Raw genomic sequence first — 11,086 nt, forward strand, 5'->3', positions numbered from 1 at the left:
CTCTAAACTGTCTCCCATCAAACACCAGGAGAAAGTGAGGACTGCAGATGCTGGAGATCAGAGCTGAAAATGTGTTGCTGGAAAAGCGCAGCAGGTCAGGCAGCATCCAAGGAGCAGGGGAATCGACGTTTCGGGCATGAACCCTTCTTCGGGAATGGAGAAGGGCTCATGCCCGACACGTCGATTCTCCAGCTCCTTGGATGCTGCCTGACCTGCTGCGCTTTTCTAGCAACACATTTTTGGCTCTAACCATATTTGGCCTTGGTCCAAGTATTAATTATTATCAGAACATAAAGATAGAATATGTAATATGAATAAATTGCTGCCCATGAGAAGGTTTGAAGAGATGAATAAAGTCAATAAGAATTTGAAAATACATGAACATTTTTACATCGTAACTATGATCATTAAGCTATTTAGTTATTAATGACAATTAACTATTCAAGGGAAAGGACTGAAAATATAACTTTACAATTATTTCTCTCCAAAAAGGTCTGTAACAGATGTGTTCTACTTTTCTTCAAAAGTGGGACCTCTTTACAGTCCAGGCAATGTCTTTAATCCCATAGATCTGTTGATCTAAAATCGATAGGAACAAAGAAATAGTCCAATCCGTAAATGATAATGTTGAAGTTTTAACCATGAACTGGATTCAAACTAATCCCTGTTAAATTGTCCCAAATACACTATTGGTGTCCGAACACACTGATGGTAATGTGTCAACTCTCCATCAGGACCAGTCAATGTCCAGGGACAATATGATCACACAATTCCAAAATTGAAAAGCCAAAGCATTTTGAACTGAAATAAGGAGAAATTTCTTCACTCAGTGTAAGGGCAATACTTTGAAATTCTCTCCCCTAGAGGCTGGTGGAAGATCTGAGTAAATTTAAGTCAGAAACTGACAGACTTCCAATTTCTCCTCATGTCAAGGGACATTGGCATAGTGTGGCAACAGGCATTGAGATAGATGACTAGCCATGCACTAAAATGGCAGAATAGGGTCAAAAGGCTGAGTAGCCTTCTCCTGTTCCCATGTATCTATCATTCACTTAATTTTGTGAAGAGCAACACAGACTCCCAGAGTGGGTAATTCTGAATGAATCAAACATGAAACCAATTGCATTGAAAATGTAAGTGTGCAAATGACTCTTTGCAGACGTCATTCATTGACACAATGTGTTTGTTCCACAGGGAAAGGTTACGATGACAAAGGTATTGTTTTCAATTTGAGAAATCAATTTCTCCAAAAGAACTAGGACAGAGAGTGTGACCTAAAACGGTTTTGATGACAGACAGACACAAACTCCTTTCTGTTAACAATACCCTGAATATTAGCATCTATTGTTTTGTTGCAAAGTATTAATGAGGTGAATTTTTTGATTCGAACCATACTTGGACTTGGATCAAATGCAGTTAATTTTCAGAAGATATCGAGAAAATTGGCAATGTGACTTGTTTGATAGTCATTAGAAAGTTAGAAGAGATGAGTAAATTGCAATTAAAATCAATAAGTTTTGGAAAGTACATGAAAATCTTCAAAGAGTAACCATTATCAACAATCTGTTTAGCTTGGAATGAACCTCAACATTTCAGCAGAAATTACTGAAAATATAATTTTCCAATTAATTCTCTACAATGTTCAGTAACAGATCTGTTTTGTTTTTCTCTAACAGTGGGGCCTGGTTACGGTCCAGGTAATGTCTTTAATTCCAATGATCTATTGATTTAATAGTGATAGGAATGAATAAAAAAAACTAATCAATAAATGATTAATAAATAATCCTTAAATGACAAACTGCTGTTTGTCGTTTTTATAAATGATCTGGAGTTGGGCGTAGAAGGATGGGTTAGTAAATTTGCAGCTGACACTAAGGTCGGCAGAGTAGTGGGTAGCGCCGATGGATGTTGTGGGTTACAGAGGAACATAGTGAAGATGCTGAGCTGTGTTGAGAAGTGGAAAATGGCGATTAATGCAGAAATGTGTGAGGTAGTTTACTTCAGAAGATGTAACAGGAATGCAGAGTACTGGGCTCACGGTAAAACTTTTGGCAGAGTAGATGAACAGAGAGATCTCAATGTCCAGGTGCAGAAATCCCTGAAAGTTGTCACTCAGGTTGATAGGGTTGTTAAGAAAGCACATGGTGTGTTGGCGTTTATTGGTAGGGGGAGTGAGTTTCGAAGCTACAAGGTCATGCTTCAGTTAGAGAAGACACTAGTATGACCACACCTGGAGTATTGCATGCAGTTCTGGTCACCACATTATAGGAAGGATGTGGAAGCTTTGGAAAGGGTTCAGAGGTGACTTGCTAGGATGCTGCCTGGTAGGGAAGGAAGGTGTTATGAGGAAAGGCTGAGGGAACTGAAGCTATTTTCATTGGATAGAAGAAAATTGAGACGTGACTTAATCACGATGTTTAAGATAATCAGAGGGTTCGATAGGGTGGACAGTGAGAGCCTTTTTCCCCGGATGGTGAAGGCTAACACGAGGGGACATAGCTTTAATTTGAGGGGTGATCGATTTAGGACAGATATTAGGGATAGTTTCTTTACTCAGAGAGTAGTAGGGGTGTGGAATCGCCTGCCTGCAACAGTAGTAGACTTGCCGACGTTAAGGGCATTTAAATGGGCATTGGACATATGTATGGATAATAATGGAACAGTGTAGGTTAGATGGGCATCAGGTTAATTTCGCAGGATGGTGCAACATCGAGGGCCAAAGGGCCTCTACCACACAGTAACATTTTTCTTCTATGTTCTAATGTGTTAAGTCTCCATCAGGACTGGTCAATAACAAGAGACAAATTCTTGTTAAATTGTCCCAAATGCATTGGTGGTGTCCGAACATACTGATGGTAATGTGTCAAGTCTCCATCAGGACTAGTCAATGTCCAGGGACAATGTGACCACACTGTTCCAGTACTAAAAGCCAAGGCATTTTGAACTGAAATAAGGAGAAATGTCTTCACTCAGCGTGGGGGTGAAAGTTTGAAATTCTCTCCCCCGGAGGCTGTTGGAAGATCAGTCATTGAGTAAATTCAAGATAGAAACTGACACCTTTCCAATTTCTCCTCATATCAAATAACATTGGTGAAGTGTGGCAACACGGCAATGTGGTAGATGATTAGACATGCACTAAATTACAGAATAGGATCAAAAGGCTGAGTAGCCTTCTCAAGTTCCCATGTGTCTATCATTCATTTAATTTTGCAAAGAGAGACCCCCAGACTGAGTGATTCTGAATGGACCATATGTTAATCCAGTTGAGTGGAAGATGTAAATGTGCAATTGACTCTCTGCAGACACCGTTCATTGACACAATGTATTTGTTCCACACGGAAAGGTTATGGTGGAAAAGGTTTTGACTTTAATTTTAGAAATCATTTTCTCCAAACGAACGAGGGCAGAGAGAGTGATCTAAAACAGTTTTGATGACAGACAGACACAAACTCCTTTCCGATAACAATACCCTGAACATTAGCATTTATTGTTTGTTGCAAAGTCTAAATTGTGTGAATTTTCTGAGTCTAACCACATTTGGCCCTGGACCAAATACATTTCCCTATGAGAAGATACAGAGAAAATTGACAATGTGAATCATTTCGTAGTCATTAGACAATTAGATGAGATGATTAAATTGCAACTAAAATCAATAAGATTTGGAAAGTACATTAGAATTTTCAAATATTCACCCTTAACGATAATCAGCGTAGCTCTGAATGAACCTCCACTATTCAGTGGAATGCCTTGAAAATATAACTTTCCAAGGAATTCTCTGCAATGTTCAGTAACAGATCTGTTTTGTTTTTCTCCAACAGTGGGACATGGTTACGGTCCAGGTAATGTCTCTAATTCCAATCATCTATTGAACTAAAAGTATTAGGAAGAAAGAAAAAAGCTAATTAATAAATGATAATGTTGGTTTTTTAGCCATTAACTAGATTCAAATAAATCCCAGTCAAATTGTCCAGAAAAAAGTTGTTGCTGTCTGATGATACTGATAGTAATGTGTCAAGTCTCCATCCGGCGTGGTCAATACCCACAGACAATATGAGCACAGTGTTGCCATATTGAAAAGTCAAGACATTTTGAACTGAAATATGGAGTAATTGCTTCACACAGTGTTGGGGTGAAAGTTTGGAATGCTCTCCCCCAGAGGCTGGTGGAAAATCAGTCATTGGGTAAATTCAAGACAGAAACTGACAGATGTTGAATTTCTCATATCAACTGATATGGGCATGGTGTGGGAACATGGCATTGAGAGTGATGATCAGCCGCACACTAAAATGGCAGAATATCTTCAACCAGCAAAAGAGCCTTCTCCTGTTCCCATGTATGTATTATTCTTTTAATTCTGCAAAGAGAAACACAGCCACCCTGAGTGGGTAATTCTGAATGAACCAAATGTTAACTGATTGAGCTGAAGATGTGCGTGTCTGATTGAATATTTGCAAACCCGTGCATTGACACAATGTCTTTGAAGCACAGTGAAAGTTTATGACGGAAAAGGTATTCTCCTTCATTTTGGAAATCAGTTCCTCCAAATGAATGATGGTAGAGAGGGAGATCAATAAACAGTTTTGAAGACAGGCAGACTCAAACGCTGCTCCTATAATAGTAACATGCATATTGGCATCAATTATTTTGTTGTAAATGATCAATTGGATGATTTTTTTATTCTAAACATATTTGGTCATGGTCCAAATACTTATTATTATCAGAACATAAAGGGAAAATATGCAATATAAATAGGTTAACATCTATTAGAAGGTTTGAAAAGATGAATGAAATTAATAAGAATTTGAAAATACATTAGCATTTTAAAATCGTACTTGTAATCGATAAGCTATTTATCTCCGAATGAACCCCAACAATTCAAGGGAAAGGGCTGAGAATATGATTTTGCAGTTATTTCTCTACAAAGTTCTGTGACAAATGAGTTTTACTTTTCTTCAAAGATGGGAGCTCTTTATGTTCCAGGCAATGTTTCTAATTCCATAGATTTGTTGATCTAAAATCGGTAGGAAAAATGAAATTGTCCATTCTATAAATGATAATATTGAGTTTTTAGCCATGAACTAGATTCAAACGTATCCCTGTTAAATTGCCCAAAATACGTTGTTGGCGTCCAAACGTACTGATGGTAATGTTTAAAAACTCCATCAGGACTAGTCAAAATCCAGGGACAATATGATCACACTATTCCAATTTTAAAAAACCAAGGCATTTTGAACTGAAATAAGAAGAAATTTCTTCACTGAGCCTGGGGGTGAAGCTTTGAAATTTTGTCCCCCAGAGACTGGTGGAAGATCAGTCCTTATGTAAATTCAAGACAGAAACTGACAGATTTTCTATTTCTCCTCATATCAAGGCACAATGGCAAGGTGTGGAAACATGCCATTGAGATAGATGACTAGCCAGGCATTAAAATGACAGAATAGGATCAAAGGGCTGAGTAACCTTCCCCTGTTCCCATGTATCTATCATTCATTTAATTTTGCGAAGAGAAACACAGACCCCCAGACTGGGTAATTCTGAATGAACCAAATGTTAAACCGATTGAGCAGAAAATGTAAATATGTTATTGATTCTCTGCAAACATCGTTCATTGACACAATGTGTTTGTTCCACAGTGAAAGGTTTTGATGGAAAAGGTATTGTCTTTAATTTTTCAAATTGGTTCCTCCAAATGAATGATGGCAGAGAGAGAGAGAGAGAGTGAGCAATAAACAGAGTCAAACCCTGCTCTTATAAGAGTAGCCGATACTTTAGCATCAATTGTTTTGTTGCAAAGTATTAATTGGGTGGTTTATTTGTTCTAAGCATATTTGGATAAAGTGAGCATGGCAGATGCTGGAGATCTGCGTTCGAGTAAAGCTCCCTCTACACTATCCTCATCAAACACTCCCAGGAGAAGGACAGCACAGGGTTAGATACAGCGTAAAGCCTCCTCTACACTGTCCCCCATCAAACACTCCCAGGAGAGGGACAACATGTCGCTAAATACAGCGTAAAGCTCCCTCTACACTATCCCCATCAAACACTCCCAGGAGAGGGACAGCATGTCGTTAGATACAGTGTAAAGCCTCCTCTACACTGTCCCCCATCAAACATTCACAGGACAGGGACTGCACGGGATTAGATACAGAGTAAAGCTCCTTCTGCACTATCCCCATCAAACACTCCCAGGAAAAGGACAGCACGGGTTTAAATACTGAGTAAATGTCCCTCCATACTGTTCCCCATCAAATACTCCCAAGACAGGGATAGGACAGGGTTAGATACAGAGTAAAGCTCCCTCTAAACTGTCTCCCATCAAACACCAGGAGAAAGTGAGGACTGCAGATGCTGGAGATCAGAGCTGAAAATGTGTTGCTGGAAAAGCGCAGCAGGTCAGGCAGCATCCAAGGAGCAGGGGAATCGACGTTTCGGGCATGAACCCTTCTTCGGGAATGGAGAAGGGCTCATGCCCGACACGTCGATTCTCCAGCTCCTTGGATGCTGCCTGACCTGCTGCGCTTTTCTAGCAACACATTTTTGGCTCTAACCATATTTGGCCTTGGTCCAAGTATTAATTATTATCAGAACATAAAGATAGAATATGTAATATGAATAAATTGCTGCCCATGAGAAGGTTTGAAGAGATGAATAAAGTCAATAAGAATTTGAAAATACATGAACATTTTTACATCGTAACTATGATCATTAAGCTATTTAGTTATTAATGACAATTAACTATTCAAGGGAAAGGACTGAAAATATAACTTTACAATTATTTCTCTCCAAAAAGGTCTGTAACAGATGTGTTCTACTTTTCTTCAAAAGTGGGACCTCTTTACAGTCCAGGCAATGTCTTTAATCCCATAGATCTGTTGATCTAAAATCGATAGGAACAAAGAAATAGTCCAATCCGTAAATGATAATGTTGAAGTTTTAACCATGAACTGGATTCAAACTAATCCCTGTTAAATTGTCCCAAATACACTATTGGTGTCCGAACACACTGATGGTAATGTGTCAACTCTCCATCAGGACCAGTCAATGTCCAGGGACAATATGATCACACAATTCCAAAATTGAAAAGCCAAAGCATTTTGAACTGAAATAAGGAGAAATTTCTTCACTCAGTGTAAGGGCAATACTTTGAAATTCTCTCCCCTAGAGGCTGGTGGAAGATCTGAGTAAATTTAAGTCAGAAACTGACAGACTTCCAATTTCTCCTCATGTCAAGGGACATTGGCATAGTGTGGCAACAGGCATTGAGATAGATGACTAGCCATGCACTAAAATGGCAGAATAGGGTCAAAAGGCTGAGTAGCCTTCTCCTGTTCCCATGTATCTATCATTCACTTAATTTTGTGAAGAGCAACACAGACTCCCAGAGTGGGTAATTCTGAATGAATCAAACATGAAACCAATTGCATTGAAAATGTAAGTGTGCAAATGACTCTTTGCAGACGTCATTCATTGACACAATGTGTTTGTTCCACAGGGAAAGGTTACGATGACAAAGGTATTGTTTTCAATTTGAGAAATCAATTTCTCCAAAAGAACTAGGACAGAGAGTGTGACCTAAAACGGTTTTGATGACAGACAGACACAAACTCCTTTCTGTTAACAATACCCTGAATATTAGCATCTATTGTTTTGTTGCAAAGTATTAATGAGGTGAATTTTTTGATTCGAACCATACTTGGACTTGGATCAAATGCAGTTAATTTTCAGAAGATATCGAGAAAATTGGCAATGTGACTTGTTTGATAGTCATTAGAAAGTTAGAAGAGATGAGTAAATTGCAATTAAAATCAATAAGTTTTGGAAAGTACATGAAAATCTTCAAAGAGTAACCATTATCAACAATCTGTTTAGCTTGGAATGAACCTCAACATTTCAGCAGAAATTACTGAAAATATAATTTTCCAATTAATTCTCTACAATGTTCAGTAACAGATCTGTTTTGGTTTTCTCTAACAGTGGGGCCTGGTTACGGTCCAGGTAATGTCTTTAATTCCAATGATCTATTGATTTAATAGTGATAGGAATGAATAAAAAAAACTAATCAATAAATGATTAATAAATAATCCTTAAATGACAAACTGCTGTTTGTCGTTTTTATAAATGATCTGGAGTTGGGCGTAGAAGGATGGGTTAGTAAATTTGCAGCTGACACTAAGGTCGGCAGAGTAGTGGGTAGCGCCGATGGATGTTGTGGGTTACAGAGGAACATAGTGAAGATGCTGAGCTGTGTTGAGAAGTGGAAAATGGCGATTAATGCAGAAATGTGTGAGGTAGTTTACTTCAGAAGATGTAACAGGAATGCAGAGTACTGGGCTCACGGTAAAACTTTTGGCAGAGTAGATGAACAGAGAGATCTCAATGTCCAGGTGCAGAAATCCCTGAAAGTTGTCACTCAGGTTGATAGGGTTGTTAAGAAAGCACATGGTGTGTTGGCGTTTATTGGTAGGGGGAGTGAGTTTCGAAGCTACAAGGTCATGCTTCAGTTAGAGAAGACACTAGTATGACCACACCTGGAGTATTGCATGCAGTTCTGGTCACCACATTATAGGAAGGATGTGGAAGCTTTGGAAAGGGTTCAGAGGTGACTTGCTAGGATGCTGCCTGGTAGGGAAGGAAGGTGTTATGAGGAAAGGCTGAGGGAACTGAAGCTATTTTCATTGGATAGAAGAAAATTGAGACGTGACTTAATCACGATGTTTAAGATAATCAGAGGGTTCGATAGGGTGGACAGTGAGAGCCTTTTTCCCCGGATGGTGAAGGCTAACACGAGGGGACATAGCTTTAATTTGAGGGGTGATCGATTTAGGACAGATATTAGGGATAGTTTCTTTACTCAGAGAGTAGTAGGGGTGTGGAATCGCCTGCCTGCAACAGTAGTAGACTTGCCGACGTTAAGGGCATTTAAATGGGCATTGGACATATGTATGGATAATAATGGAACAGTGTAGGTTAGATGGGCATCAGGTTAATTTCGCAGGATGGTGCAACATCGAGGGCCAAAGGGCCTCTACCACACAGTAACATTTTTCTTCTATGTTCTAATGTGTTAAGTCTCCATCAGGACTGGTCAATAACAAGAGACAAATTCTTGTTAAATTGTCCCAAATGCATTGGTGGTGTCCGAACATACTGATGGTAATGTGTCAAGTCTCCATCAGGACTAGTCAATGTCCAGGGACAATGTGACCACACTGTTCCAGTACTAAAAGCCAAGGCATTTTGAACTGAAATAAGGAGAAATGTCTTCACTCAGCGTGGGGGTGAAAGTTTGAAATTCTCTCCCCCGGAGGCTGTTGGAAGATCAGTCATTGAGTAAATTCAAGATAGAAACTGACACCTTTCCAATTTCTCCTCATATCAAATAACATTGGTGAAGTGTGGCAACACGGCAATGAGGTAGATGATTAGACATGCACTAAATTACAGAATAGGATCAAAAGGCTGAGTAGCCTTCTCAAGTTCCCATGTGTCTATCATTCATTTAATTTTGCAAAGAGAGACCCCCAGACTGAGTGATTCTGAATGGACCATATGTTAATCCAGTTGAGTGGAAGATGTAAATGTGCAATTGACTCTCTGCAGACACCGTTCATTGACACAATGTATTTGTTCCACACGGAAAGGTTATGGTGGAAAAGGTTTTGACTTTAATTTTAGAAATCATTTTCTCCAAACGAACGAGGGCAGAGAGAGTGATCTAAAACAGTTTTGATGACAGACAGACACAAACTCCTTTCCGATAACAATACCCTGAACATTAGCATTTATTGTTTGTTGCAAAGTCTAAATTGTGTGAATTTTCTGAGTCTAACCACATTTGGCCCTGGACCAAATACATTTCCCTATGAGAAGATACAGAGAAAATTGACAATGTGAATCATTTCGTAGTCATTAGACAATTAGATGAGATGATTAAATTGCAACTAAAATCAATAAGATTTGGAAAGTACATTAGAATTTTCAAATATTCACCCTTAACGATAATCAGCGTAGCTCTGAATGAACCTCCACTATTCAGTGGAATGCCTTGAAAATATAACTTTCCAAGGAATTCTCTGCAATGTTCAGTAACAGATCTGTTTTGTTTTTCTCCAACAGTGGGACATGGTTACGGTCCAGGTAATGTCTCTAATCCCAATCATCTATTGAACTAAAAGTATTAGGAAGAAAGAAAAAAGCTAATTAATAAATGATAATTTTGTTTTTTTAGCCATGAACTAGATTCAAACAAATCCCAGTCAAATTGTCCAAAAAAAAATTGTTGCTGTCTGATGACACTGATAGTAATGTGTCAAGTCTCCATCAGGAGTGGTCAATACCCACAGACAATATGAGCACAGTGTTGCCATATTGAAAAGTCAAGACATTTTGAACTGAAATAAGGAGCAATTGCTTCACCCAGTGTGTGGGTGAAAGTTTGGAATACTCTCCCCCAGAGGCTGGTGGAAAATCAGTCATTGGGTAAATTCAAGACAGAAACTGACAGATTTTCAATTTCTCATTTCAACTTATATGGGCATGGTGTGGGAACATGGCATTGAGATTGATGATCAGCCGCACACTAAAATGGCAGAATATCTTCAAACAGCAAAAGAGCCTTCTCCTGTTTCCATATATGTTTTATTCTTTTAATTCTGCAAAGAGAAACACAGCCACCCTGAGTGGGTAATTCTGAATGAACCAAATGTTAACTGATTGAGCTGAAGATGTGTGTGTCTGATTGAATATTTGCAAACCCGTGCATTGACACAATGTCTTTGAAGCACAGTGAAAGTTTATAATGGAAAAGGTATTCTCCTTCATTTTGGAAATCAGTTTCTCCAAATGAATGATGGTAGAGAGGGAGATCAATAAACAGTTTTGATGACAGACAGACTCAAACTCTACTCCTATAACAGTAACATGCATCAATTATTTTGTTGAAAATGATCATTTGGATGATTTTTTTATTCTAAACATATTTGGTCATGGTCCAAATACTTATTATTATCAGAACAGAAAGGGAAAATATGTAATATAAATAGGTTAACATCTATTAGAAGGTTTGAAAAGATGAATGAAATCAATA

This window comes from Chiloscyllium plagiosum, unplaced genomic scaffold (genome assembly GCF_037043375.1).
Source record: "Chiloscyllium plagiosum isolate Xiang-an unplaced genomic scaffold, Cpla_swu_hap1 HiC_scaffold_44, whole genome shotgun sequence".
NCBI lineage: Eukaryota > Metazoa > Chordata > Chondrichthyes > Orectolobiformes > Hemiscylliidae > Chiloscyllium > Chiloscyllium plagiosum.